Here is a 13,712-nt window from a genome sequence, read left to right as displayed (position 1 = left end):
ATTGACTGCTTAGTTTGTTCAAAACAGTGTTTCCTTTTTCGATTTATTTTAAAATTAGAAATCACAAATACTGGTCACAACACAGATTAAATCTCATCGCGTATCCATCAGGACATTCGTCGAAGTCTTTGTCAGGTTGTTCGAATGCTAAAATAAAGAATGATATAATTCATAGTTCAAGTATTGTTGACCTCAGGAAAACTACTTTGTACTGTTTGTTTGGAATTTAACATAAACCTAAACAATGAGCTATCTGTGCTCTGCCCACCACACATATCGAGACCCGGTTTTTAGCGCTGGAAGTCTACCAACATATCGCTGTACCACGGGAGTATGTTTTGAACTGATATAACATTAATGTTATTATACCAAACTTCTACACGTCGATAAACTACGTTTTATTAAATAGATAAAGAGCAAGATAAACTATCAACTACATTTGTTAAACTTTGTTTATTCCTAACAGAATTTTCGATTTATGAGCTTTCCTGAAGAAAAGTAGTTAATAATTTATTATGGCCCTAAACTATATTTTTGGTATTGTAAGTCACCATAGGTTTCAACTCAATATATTTTCATTATTAACGATATGTAAGGATTTACAGTGCTAAAATCAAGGGTTCGATCTCCTTTCGGGGTAGACACGAGGATTTCCCGTTGTTGCTTTCCTATAAGAAAAACACACATTTTCATAATAAGAAAAAAACATAACGTGACTGCAAATCTTTAAAGACGATATTCCAAAAATATTGAAATTATTTACGAACTCCTGAGTTTATTATCTTTTACAGAAGAGAGAGTAAACAGGTCCCGGCATGGCCAGATGTTTAAACTTGTTTAGCAAAATTTTAAATGTTTTCACACTTGAGAAGGGTAAACAATCTTCTAGAGGTTTTCTTTTCCTTTCTGTTTTCAGTCACTTCCTTATCAATTGATGTACATTGTAATATATACACAAATTTTGTTCAGTATTCTTTTTTTTTTTTTTAGCAAATAGTTCAGGATAGCCAGGTGTTTAAGGCGCTCGACTCGTAATCTGATGGTCACGGGTTCGATTCCTCGTCACACCAAACATTTTCGCCCTTTCAGTCGCGGGGTCGTTATAATGTAAATGCGGTGGGTGATGATGACTACCTGCCTTCCTTCTAGCCATACATTGCTAAATTAGAGACGGCTAGCGCAGATGGGCCACGTGTAGCTTTGTACGAAATTCAAAACAAACAAATGTAAGTGAACCAACTACAGAATACATTCAAAACATACAGATCCAGATATAAATGCTTATTTTTACAACAAAGTAACAAATTATACACTAAACAATAAAGAACAATTAGAACCAATTGTCCCAACAAGTATATCTGAAACAAATACAAGACTCATCACAATTACAAAAACACGATCCTAACGAAAGAAATATCCATACATGAACTTCTTGAAGCAATAAAAAGCAAATCTCCGTGTGAAGATGAGATACAAGCCATCTTCCCAAAAAAGGGCACTACAAAATTGTTTGACCACCTAAAAGCACTTTTTAACTTATCACTATCCTCAGAACACATACCAGTTTCTCGGAAGCATGCTAATATATTAATGTTCCATAAGGAATAACATCCAGCAAATAAGCCTAATAAATCTTTAACAAAACCAGTGCACTGCTTTCTTGACATTGAGAAAGCATGTGACACTGTATGGTACAATGGTCTACAGTTCCACATGAATGAACCGCGTGGAATTATTCGCTGTAATCTAACGTTTTCGAAACTAGAAAGTGTAGAATAAATCTAGAGGGAACCTTTTCTGAGTACTTTACTCCAGAAGCTGGGGTCCCTCAGGAAGGGGTGATTAGCCTATACTCTTCACCATGTATGTAAACAATTTGCCATTGAAGGGTCCTAATCATATTTTCTCCTCACAGTTCACTGATGATGTGGCCGTCTGGAAAAGTGCCACAACAACAACAATAGCAGTCACAAACATATAACCACAACTAAACAAAATAAATAAAATATGGAGAGAGCGATAGGAAAGAGGATAGTGTGGAGAGTGAGAGGAAGAGAGACAGAAGGTCCTTTCAGAGCTAGGGTGCGGGGAATTTATAAATCAAATGGCAAGAGATTAAATGTGGGGGAAACCGGAGTACCCGGAGAAAACCACTTTCACTGGGTGGGCGCGGAAAAACAATACCAACCCAGTACCCAACCTGGAATGTAAAACATTAATGACATATAAATAGGTAACACAGCATTGTCTGTTTTATCGGTAATGGTTAGCACTGGTCCCTGTGGTTAGTAGTCCAGTTTAATGGTGAAGTATATTTTGAGGTGTGTCTGCCAGTCGGAATAATTGGCGAGTTTGGGAGTTTCTGTCAGTAGCTTTAGTGTAGTATCGTTTGGTAAGTTTGATGAATCGATCCTTAATTGGTTATAGTTGAGTTAGGAAGTTGAGGTATGTTGCGGTAGTATAGTTGGGGAGGCGGAAAGCAGTTTTAATGGTGCGGTTTTGCAGGTTTTGTAACACTGAGTATTGTCCTTCAGTCATGTTACATGTGGCTGCACCACCATATTCGAAAAGGGGTCTAATAAATGCTTTGTATATTGCGAGAATAATTTTGGGAGAACAGCATTTGTTGGGGCCACTAATACGTTTAAGAAAGAAAATTCTATTACTTGCTCGGGTAGCGATTTTCTGAAAGTGTGGTGTCCAAGATAGGTTGTGAGTCATGGTAAGGCCTACAAAAGTGATAGACTTTGTGAAGATGATGTTAGTTTTATTGAGGTTAAGTTTAATGTTTTTGAACTTTTTTTCTGAAAAGTTATGTCATTAATATATATATATTATAAAGTACTGGGCTGAGTTCAGACCCTTGGGGCACGCCTGCATTTAAACTGAATGGGTGTGTGACCGAGGTATTTATCTTAACACTTGCCTTACGAATGGTAAGTGTATGGATGAAACAATATCAGACATTCATTTGTATCTTATACTCAGCAAGCAACTGATAAATTCCATGTAATTTTGAAAGACTAGACTGTTGCCTGCAGTAGTTTTTAAATATATGTTCTTAATAACTTTAATTAGTTTGTGATTTTTCGAGAAAATCAATTCTATAATTGTAAATTTTTATCCCATTTTCATGCCAAACCACTTTGTAAGTTTATACAGTATGTATTTCATTTGAACTATCAGTTTTTCTTAGAAAGGAAACGTGAATTTGTGAAGACAACTTTTATACATTTTTGTTAATTCTTCAATTTCTAACTTTTATTGTAGGAAGTATTAATTTAATTACATGGGATTTGGAAATCGTCAAAAAAACCAGGGTAATAAATGAATGAGACTTTCTGTTGGCTCATCAAACCGTAACTTTCTTGAATCAATACAAATAGGCTATGGAGGATTTATGGAGTTTATTGGTTAATGATAATAAGAAATATGACACTCACAGTCTGCCTGAAGATGGCGCTGGTTTATTCAAAAATGGCTCCTGTTTAGTAGACTTGATCGATTGTGATCAACGCATGCGTGATAAATAATAACTACCTGAGAAAATGAATTAGTCGCCTATTTAGCTAATGTTTCACTTAGATAAAAAAAGTCTATACTGAACATTTTTAGCAGATAACAACGAAAAGGTTTAGAAGTTAGTGTTAACCATTGTGAGCTGTAAAGTGCAATGGTAGAGTCATCGTGGATCATTATAAAGTATAAATACTAGCAATGTATTTCTCAGAGATGAAGTTATTGTTGACTAAGTTGAGGTGTGAATGTCAGTTGATGAAACTGTTACAGATTGTTTGTTTCTTTTTCTTATTCTTACTTTATATTTATTTTCAATTCATTATTTTCTTCTTTACTTTGGAAATCAGTCACCTTCCCATAACTCCCTGCAGGCAGTGAAGGGTGATATGGATGTGGGACGTTGTGGGCTTCAGCAACCATATCTTGCTCTCCCAATTTCTATTTTCTATTTCTATATCTATTGCTATTCCTTTATTTTCTTTCTTTATGTGAGACTGGCTAATGGAGGTTAAGACGGTGTATCCCCACCATAGTGTGGGGCCTACTTTTTCAGTTACCTCCAAAATCTAGGGTAAATTTTATATCCCACATTATAGCTTGTATCCTGGGATCTTTTGATTTAGTGCAGCGTTTTTTATTTTGTTTGTTATTTTTATAATTTATTTTTCTTTTCGGCTTGTTTATAGGCTAAAACAAACTAATATAATTAGTCAAAGATTTGGATTTGCTGTTTTCAACGCAATCATTCCTTGTAATTTTGTTTACTTAACTTTATCAATATTAATTTTCTCCACATTGCACCAAACTAGGGTTACTAGCAAATGATGGGAATCATGCAAAATAAATTGTTAAGGCATTCACAATGCTTTTCATAAAGAAGATATGATTACTAAAAATGTTCACATAATTAGGATAAAATATCGTTAACTTTACAAACATAAACATATATTAATAAATTAAAGTGTTTTAACTCATATATGTATTGCCTTTTTTCTGTTTTTCGAGGTTATAAAACTGTCCATAATTCTTTGCTATATTTTCTTTTATTATTTTGTCCCTCTGGTGGGACGGCATCAATCTTACGGACTTTCAACACTAAAATCCAAGGTTCGATTCCCTGTGGTAGATACAACAGATAGCCTAAATTGGCTTTGCTCTAAACATTACCAAGCAAACAAAACTTCCACACAAAGGTAAAAGGTTATTTCTGTCAGAATACCGTAAATAATTTGATGATTTAATGTACACGTCACACTGTCAGTCAAGATCGCCTGAGTAATATGATTATATAATGTTGAATATCAGATCATTCTATTACATTACTGCCACCATGGGCATATTTTTCTGAAATAAAGTTATATCTTCTTTTATCTTAGCAATCACATGAGACAGTTTAGGTCTCATAATGCTTTCGATTACATTTCTCTAATATAATTTAGAAATACGAGTAAAACCTTCTTATATTATTTCTTTCATTCACACCTTGGGAATCTCTTACCAGAATTAATTTGTTCTAAGACGATTCTTTATGTGATACACCTATTTCATTGCAATGATAACTTGTGAAACTGCACGGTGAATTTCGAATTGGATTGAAATTAACAAGTAAACCTTTAACATTATGGATTCGTGCCTACTGGTTGTGTGGAAATCCTAAAGGATAACATCTTAAGCCTCATAAATCTGTTCATAATCCAGTGTTGTAACCACATTCTACACTCCATCACCTAACACTATGTATTAACTTTATTCTACGCTCTCTTACCTAGTATTGTGTATTAACTTCATTCTGCACCCTCTTATCTAGTATTGTGTACAAAGTTCATACTACACCCCCTTACCATACTTCGTTCTATACATCTCTTTACCTGGTATTGTGTATTAACTTCATTCTATACATCTCTTTAACTTGTATTGTGCAATAGCTTGCTTGAAACAAGACGTTGTAGATATTGGCCAAGAATAATGAAGTCATGATGTGCACATGGTTTTTCAAACAATACGTTTTTAAAGGTCCTGTTACTAAGGACTTTCATGCTATGTTTTAAACAATATCACAAAGAATCGGGTATTTGTACTACTGAACAGTTCCCGGATGATAACACGTGAATATGTATAGGTAAAATAACTGAATCACAACATAACTCCCTATAGTGTAACTACATTTAACAGAATATTTACAATTCACATTAGATTTCACAACACTTGAACTATAGATATATGGCTATAATTTAGAATAAAATGAAATATATTTTGTGATTGTAATTCTTAAACCAATTGATGAATCGTCTCTACAAACAAACATCAATGATTTACTGTAACCAATGTAAATATTCAGTTAAGGTCTGCGAACATTTTATCATTTTGTTTCTCTTGCGTGTTACGAGAGGATATAAACTCAAGGAATATTGTACACTATGTTTAAACAGTTTCTGTCTACTTATTAGAGATCAATCGATCGATTTAGAGGTTACACGTGGAACAGCGAAATGTCTAAACTGATATACGAGGTTCGATTCTCCGCATACAGCCCAACGTAGTTTTCTCTGAAAAATCAACAACATGAGTTACGGTTGAATGGTTTTTATAACTCTAATTATAATGAAACATTTTAAATCGAATATTACACAACTGAAATAAAACGTATATAAAATATATATTCACTAAATCTTGTTTATTGTTATATTTTATCTGTTTCAGCGACATCTCAGAAAGTGTCTTTAACAATTAGTGTTAAATTTCAGAACTAAATCGATTGAGAACGTTGACGAATTGAACTTTACTATATGTTCAAGATTTGTGCACTCGTACTACTGATTTTTACACCAGTTTTACCATCATGTATTTCATTTCTTCATCATGTGTCACTATACCTGTCTCAAACTTTAAACAATATATTTTATACCAGTTTTATCATCATGTATTTCATTTCTTCATCATGTGCCACTATACCTGTCACAAAGTTTAAACAATATATTTTATACCAGTTTTACCATCATGTATTTCATTTCTTCATCATGTGTCACTATACCTGTCTCAAACTTTAAACAGTATATTTTATACCAGTTTTATCATCATGTATTTCATTTCTTCATCCTGTCTCACTATATCTGTCTCAAATTTAAACAGTATATTTTATACCAGTTTTATCATCATGTATTTCATTTCTTCATCATGTACCACTATACCTGTCTCAAACTTTAAACAATATATTTTATACCAGTTTTATCATCATGTGTTTAATTTCTTCATTATGTGTCACTATATCTGTCTCAAACTTTAAACAATATGTTTTATACCAGCTTTATCATCATGTATTTCATTTCTTCATCATGTGTCACTATACCTGTCTCAAATTTTAAACAATATATTTTATACCAGTTTTATCATCATGTATTTCATTTTTTCATCATGTGCCACTATATCTGTCTCAAACTTTAAACAATATATTTTATACCAGTTTTATCATCATGTATTTCATTTCTTCATCATGTGTCACTATACCTGTCTCAAACTTTAAACAATATATTTTATACCTGTTTTATCATCATGTATTTCATTTCTTCATCATGTGTCAGTATACCTGTTTCAAACTTTAAACAATATATTTTATACCAGTTTTATCATCATGTATTTCATTTCTTCATCATGTGTCACTATATCTGTCTCAAACTTTAAACAATATGTTTTATACCAGTTTTATCATCATGTATTTCATTTCTTCATCGTGTGTCACTATATCTGTCTCAAACTTTAAACAATATATTTTATACCAGTTTTATCATCATGTGTTTCATTTCTTCATCATGTGCCACTATATCTGTCTGAAACTTTAAACAATGTATTTTATACCAGTTTTACCATCATGTATTTCATTTTTTCATCATGTGTCACCATATCTTAATGATTATCTTTCCATCCAAACATCTTATATCTGTCAAGGTTTACTGTATCTACTCTTTCTCTGTGTATCGTCTTCAATATTTTCCCGTTAATTTCCATATTCTGTATTTTGAAAAACAGTTTGTTTTTCTGCCTGTAATATCAAATGGTGGCTTACAGTAACAACTTGTTTTTCTAAGCATTAAAAACAAACATATTATTCATTGTTTCATATATAATCTACATGATTGTCTGTAATGTTATATAATTGTCTGTAATGTTATGTGATTGTCTGTAATGTTATATTATTGTCTGTAATGTTACATGATTGTCTGTAATGTTATATGATTGTCTGTAATGTTATATGATTGTCTAATGTTATATGATTGTCTGTAATGTTATATGATTGTTTGTAATGTTATATTATTGTCTGTAATGTTACATGATTGTCTCTAATGTTATATGATTGTCTGTAATGTTATATGATTGTCTATTGTTATATGATTGTCTGTAATGTTATATGATTGTCTGTAATGTTATATTATTGTCTGTAATGTTACATGATTGTCTGTAATGTTATATAGTTGTCTGTAATGTTACATGATTGTCTGTAATGTTATATAATTGTCTGTAATGTTATATGATTGTCTAATGTTATATGATTGTCTGTAATGTTATATGATTGTCTAATGTTATATGATTGTTCGTGATGTTATATTATTGTGTGTAATGTTATATGATTGTTTGTAATGCTATATGATTGTCTGTAATGTTATATGATTGTTCATGATGTTATATGATTTCTGTAATGTTCTCTTATTTTTATAGCTATATTCTTAGTATTTCACCCCTCAGTGGAACTGCGGAACGTCTACGGACTTATAGCGCTAGAAACTGGATTTCGATACCCGTGGTGAACAGGTTGCAGAAAGCTTTATCTCAAACAAAGAAAGAAAGCTTAATTTTTCACCCATTATACGTCTTTAACTTACATCCAATATGTTCACAACGTTATTTAAAAATAATATTTTAAACTTACATCCAATATGTTCACTACGTTATTTATTTATATTATCTTAAACTTACATCCAATGTATTCACTACGTTATTTATTTATAATATTTTAAACTTACATCCAATATGTTCACTCTGTTATTTATTTATATTATTTTAGATTTACATCCAATGTGTTCACTAGGGCTATTCATTTACATTATTTTAGACTTACATCCAATGTGTTCAATGGGGCTATTTATTGAAATTATTTTACATTTACATCCAATGTGTTCACTAAGTCTATTTACATGTATTACTTTAGACTTACATCCATAACAGCATAGTGTAGCATTGCACGATATTCCAAACAAACCAAATATCCTTAGATGGCCATTTTTTGATAAAGCCTATAATATATCGTAACATTTCAAAACAAAATTCTGCTTTTCATCAGCGACCATGTAGGACATTTTCTCTTAAATACATTAAACATTTTATTCTTTCGTAGTAGTATAACAAAAGGTGAACATTGCTTAAAATTCTTGTTGGTTTTCTATAGATCTAAATAACAGTTCTTGTTTTGCTTTAGCTGTAAACATGTCTAAATATAGCACAAGGTACTGGTTCACTTTCAAAGTTAATATAATACTATGCTTTACTAATCTTTTGAAAAGACATAAAAATCATTTCTGAATTCCAGTTGAATAAAATACATGAACGTGTCCAAACTTATTTCATATAAACATCTAGTTATATAGTAGAGACTTTAACTTCAGCCCCTCACTCGCTAGTACAACGGTAAGTCTACGGATTTACAACACTTAAATCAGGAGTTCAATTCCTGACAGATGGCTTAATAGATATCCCGATGTGGCTTTGTTAAAAGAAAACAGATATCCCGATGTGGCTTTGTTAAAACAAAACAGATATCCCGATGTGGCTTTGTTAAAAGGAAACAGATATCCCGATGTGGCTTTGTTAAAAGAAAACGGATATCCCGATGTGACTTTGTTAAAAGAAAACGAATATTCCGGTGTGACTCTGTTAAAACAAAACAGATATCCCGATGTGGCTTTGTAAAAGAAAACAGATATCCCGATGTGACTTTGTTAAAAGAAAACAGATATCCTGATGTGACTTTGTAAAAAGAAAACAGGTAGCCCGATGTGACTTTGTTAAAAGAAAACAGATATCCCGATGTGGCTTTGTTAAAAGATAACAGGTAGCCCGATGTGGCTTTGTTTAAAGTAAACAGATGTCCTAATGTGACTTTGTTAAAAGAAAACAGATATCCCGATGTGGCTTTGTTTAAAGAAAACAGGTATTTTGATGTTACTTTGTTAAAACAAAACAGATATCCCGATGTGACTTTGTTAAAACAAAACAGATATCCCGATTTGGCTTTGTTAAAATAAAACAGATATCCCGATGTGGCTTTGTTAGAGCAAAACAGATATCCTGATGTGGCTTTGTTAAAAGAAAACAGGTATCCTGATGTGGCTTTCCTAAAAGAAAACAGATATCCCGATGTGGCTTTGTTAAAAGGAAACAGATATCCCGATGTGGCTTTGTTAAAAGAAAACGGATATTCCGGTGTGACTCTGTTAAAACAAAACAGATATCCCGATGTGGCTTTGTTAAAAGAAAACAGATATCCTGATGTGACTTTGTTAAAAGAAAACAGGTAGCCCGATGTGGCTTTGTTTAAAGTAAACAGATGTCCCGATGTGGCTTTGTTAAAAGTAAACAGATACCCCGATGTGGCTTTGTTAAAAGAAAACAGGTATCCTGATGTGGCTTTCCTAAAAGAAAACAGATATCCTGATGTGGCTTTGTTAAAACAAAACAGATATCCCGATGTGGCTTTTTTAAAACAAAACAGATATCCCGATGTGGCTTTCTTAAAACAAAACAGATATCCTGATGTGACTTTGTTAAAAGAAAACAGGTAGCCCGATGTGACTTTGTTAAAAGAAAACAGATATCCCGATGTGGCTTTGTTAAAACAAAACAGATATCCCGATGTGACTTTGTTAAAAGAAAACAGATATCCTGATGTGGCTCTCTTAAAAGAAAACAGATATCCTGATGTGACTTAGTTAAAAGAAAACAGGTAGCCCGATGTGGCTTTGTTAAAAGAAAACAGATATCCCGATGTGGCTTTGTTTAAAGAAAACAGATATTTTGATGTTACTTTGTTAAAACAAAACAGATATCCCGATGTGACTTTGTTAAAACAAAACAGATATCCCGATTTGGCTTTGTTAAAACAAAACAGGTAGCCCGATGTGGCTTTGTTAAAAGAAAACAGATATCCCGATGTGGCTTTGTTTAAAGAAAACAGGTATTTTGATGTTACTTTGTTAAAACAAAACAGATATTCCGATGTGACTTTGTTAAAAGAAAACAGATATCCTGATGTGACTTTGTTAAAACAAAACAGATATCCCGATGTGACTTTGTTAAAAGAAAACAGATATCCTGATGTGACTTTGTAAAAAGAAAACAGGTAGCCCGATGTGACTTTGTTAAAAGAAAACAGATATCCCGATGTGGCTCTGTTAAAAGAAAACAGATATCCTAATGTGACTTTGTTAAAAGAAAACAGATATCCCGATGTGGCTTTGTTTAAAGAAAACAGGTATTTTGATGTTACTTTGTTAAAACAAAACAGATATCCCGATGTGACTTTGTTAAAACAAAACATATATCCCGATTTGGCTTTGTTAAAATGAAACAGATATCCCGATGTGGCTTTGTTAGAGCAAAACAGATATCCTGATGTGACTTTGTTAAAACAAAACAGATATCCCGATGTGACTTTGTTAAAACAAAACAGAGATCCCGATGTGGCTCTGTTAAAAGAAAACAGATATCCTGATGTGACTTTGTTAAAAGAAAACTGGTAGCCCGATGTGGCTTTGTTAAAAGGAAACAGATATCCCGATGAGGCTTTGTTTAAAGAAAACAGGTATTTTGATGTTACTTTGTTAAAACAAAACAGATATCCCGATGTGACTTTGTTAAAACAAAACAGATATCCCGATTTGGCTTTGTTAAAACAAAACAGATATCCCGATGTGGCTTTGTTAAAATAAAACAGATATCCCGATGTGGCTTTGTTAGAGCAAAACAGATATCCTGATGTGACTTTGTTAAAACAAAACAGATATCCCGATGTGGCTTTGTTAGAACAAAACAGATATCCTGATGTGACTTTCTTAAAACAAAACAGATATCCCGATGTGACTTTGTTAAAACAAAACAGATATCCCGATGTGACTTTGTTAAAACAAAACAGATATCCCGATGTGGCTTTGTTAAAACAATACAGATATCTCGATGTGGCTTTGTTAAAACAAAACAGATATCCCGATGTGACTTTGTTAAAACAAAACACACACACTTTAGCTTCACATTATTACTTAGTCTTGACTTTATTGTAATTTGTTCTTTTTGTATTCTGCCTCCATTTTACCAGTTTCAATAACTAATTATTTTCATCCGTTACTTTTAAAAAAAATATGTTCATAACTTCTTCTTGTAGCCGTGGCTACACTAAGTGTGACAGTCTTATACATCAACAGATCACTCAAGAGTGGCCAAAGAGTTGACGACGAGTTCTGTTAGCTTACTGCCTTTTCAATGTTCTTTAATGTTCTGAGCGAAATGAACTTTCTGAAAAGACAAGGGTTGTAATAAACAATGATTTTGTTTTTCATTGATGTTCAACTTTATTTATAATTTATCAATAGTATATATGTATGTAAAACATTTAATAGATTCTGATATGGTTCCCACCGTCAGCCTTAGTTGTTATGTTATTACACTTGTTTACTTCACATATTGTTCATGTTTTGTTTTGTTTCTTGATGTACTTCCTCAAGTTATTATGAATGAATTATTCTACAAATAACACATATTTTGCATAGACACATGTACTTACCACATTTAACCATCAATGTGTTAGTTAATCCATCATATATCAGCATAATAGAGTTTGAGTAAAATGGTTGAGATACTTTTTAACTTACGGACGATCACAACATGTACGGTGTGAAGGTCTGTTAACTGTGTTAATATTTGGTGACATAACGGAAAGACAAATACTCTAAATTAATTTACTGAATTCATGCTATCGTAACTTAAAAATACTAGCTTTTGTCGGTCCGTGTTATTGGAGAAGATATATGTGAACTTGCACAACTCTGGATACGGAAAACACCAGCTTACGATATTATAAGTGGCAGACACTGTTAGGGTGTCAAAAGCACAAAAACTATTATTGTCACAAATGAGGCCGGACTTCCTTTTATGTTGTCGTTCTTTCGTGTTTCATCCCTCTGGAAAATAACCAAAATGGACATCAAAAACGAGATCTATATGCAATAGCCTGCGATTTTATCGTCTGGCGAGCCTAGATCATAAACCCGGAAAGCAGCTAGCTGGCTCGGAATACGAACTGAAGCTACTCACAATCCAAATGTACCAGCAGAAGCTAATACCATCAACCGACAAACCGAATTCACCCTACTATGAAACCATGAATCCCGTGTCATAATATTTCTCTGTTGTGTGTGTTTAAATAATTCTTGCTTATATAGTTCAGTTAGTAATGAAATTACTCGGCGAATTTCTGCTTTGCAAGTCGAACAAAATGTGTAATTAAACAACGTAACATATGAAATGTTCCTGTCAGCTCTAGTCATTCTATTTTAGTTTACAATTTTAGATAAAATCTATGTATATATTGTATTTCTACTGTAAAAAACTCAAATAAAAAATAAAATGTTTACAGTGTTTTACGTCTATTTTTATCGGAAATGTTGGGTTGTTTTAATAGCTGAACTTAGTTTAATTGACACATAAGGTCAGTCGAACTAAATCTAAGAATAGGTAATACGTATATAAAAATAAAACAAAAAAAACGTTATTTTTCTTTGTCCCTAAAATTAGGTTTTTTTTCAACATTAAACATAAAATTCTGGAATATCTTTGTTTTCAAGTTTTCCGAAAACAACTTAGTGAGTAATACAGTATAACATATTTTTAATATCTGTTTTGACAGATATCACGTTAACGTGATAAACTTCTTCAAACAACGTGATTTATTGAACCTGACGGCCCGGTATGGCCAAGCGTGTTAAGGCGTTCGGCTCGTAGTCCGAGGGTCGCGGGTTCGAATCCCGGTCGCACCAAACGTTAACGTAACTTCGGTCATTAGGTTCATAAAACCAACATAACATGTAAACAATCAGGCATGTGTCTAAGCTTTTGAGAAATGTATAGTTAAAGGGAATCTTTGTGGCTAACGT

Source organism: Tachypleus tridentatus, chromosome 12, assembly GCF_004210375.1.
Source record: "Tachypleus tridentatus isolate NWPU-2018 chromosome 12, ASM421037v1, whole genome shotgun sequence".
Classification (NCBI taxonomy): domain Eukaryota; kingdom Metazoa; phylum Arthropoda; class Merostomata; order Xiphosura; family Limulidae; genus Tachypleus; species Tachypleus tridentatus.
Note: the sequence above shows the minus strand (reverse complement) of the source record.